This window comes from Octodon degus, unplaced genomic scaffold (genome assembly GCF_000260255.1).
Source record: "Octodon degus isolate 3935 unplaced genomic scaffold, OctDeg1.0 scaffold00120, whole genome shotgun sequence".
NCBI lineage: Eukaryota > Metazoa > Chordata > Mammalia > Rodentia > Octodontidae > Octodon > Octodon degus.
This window is the reverse complement of record NW_004524696.1, coordinates 365,500-366,661: the sequence shown is the minus strand read 5'-3', so window position 1 is coordinate 366,661 and position 1,162 is coordinate 365,500. Positions and strand designations below refer to the sequence as shown.

Below are 1,162 nucleotides of genomic sequence, written 5' to 3'. Positions count from 1 at the left end.
GGTTTTTCCTTTGGCCACATATATGTGAATCTACAAAAAGGATGTTATTGTAGACATCAAGGGAATGGGTACTCTGAGGTACTGTACCTCACAAATGTTACTATGGCAAAACGGGAAGAGTCTACAATGTTACCCAGCATGCTTTTGGCATTGTTGTAAGCAAGCAAGGTAAGGGTAAGATACTTGTCAAAAGGATTAATGTGCATATTGAGCATATTAAACACTCAAAAAGTCACGATAGCTTCCTGAAATGTGTCAAGGAAAATGATTAGAAAAAGAAGCAAGCCATTGCACTGTATGGTATCTGCACTCAACAGTTATTCCTGCTGGTGTGTTCAAAAGACAGTGCCATAGAAATTCAGTATCTGGCATCATTGGTTTTCATGTCTTTGTGCATGTTAAACCTGGTATTTCTATTGATACATTATTTTGTCTTACGTTTGTTCATTTTAACACAGAATCTTCTATCTAATGATTATTTTTTTCTTAATTTAAGGTGTCAGACTAAGGCAGATCCATCTACCATAAATGCTCCAAAAATGTATTGCTGGACGAAATTGGATATAAGACCACAGTTGTCACTGTCCATAATTCGAGTGGAGATAGAAGAATTGTGGCAGGGCAGATGGGATGGCTGAAGTAAGCTTCAGTTCTTTTGAAAAGGCCTATTCTGAAGACAGCCTCATTAAAATGGCCCTAATTAAATCAACATGAAATTTCTTTAAAATAAAATTCACTTAATTTAAAAAAAAAAAGAAAAAGAAGCAGGCCAAAGAGAAAGGCACCTGGGTTCAACTGAAGCGCCAGCCTGCCCCTCCCAGAGAAGTGCACTTTATGAGGACTAATGGAAAGGAACCTGAGTTGTTGGAACCTATTCCCTATGAATTCATGGCAAAAACTGGGGATGTCGCTGTATCATTCAGTACCTAATTGGCAGCTTAAGTGTTCTAGGTCCTGCATAAAAATCAAATAATCCTGTGGTGTAAGGGTAATTTTCTTAGTTGAAGAGGTGTGTGGTGCCTTCTGACCTCAGAAATATTTACAATAGGTTTTCATTGTGTCTAGTCTTTAGTCCGCAGTGTTTTTCTTGTTGAAACATATTGCTGAGGTATTATGCAGGTGTATACCCAAATATTTAAATATTTATAAAATATTTATATTG

At 36.8% G+C, this 1,162-nt stretch overlaps 1 non-coding gene across 1 annotated transcript; it reads left to right on the top strand.

Annotated features, from left to right (window-relative positions):
* The first annotated feature begins 289 nt into the window (after positions 1-289).
* LOC111812337 lies at positions 290-427 on the top strand. The gene has a single exon (XR_002817846.1). It is a non-coding gene; the product is annotated as a small nucleolar RNA SNORA8 (small nucleolar RNA).
* Positions 428-1,162: the final 735 nt, after the last annotated feature.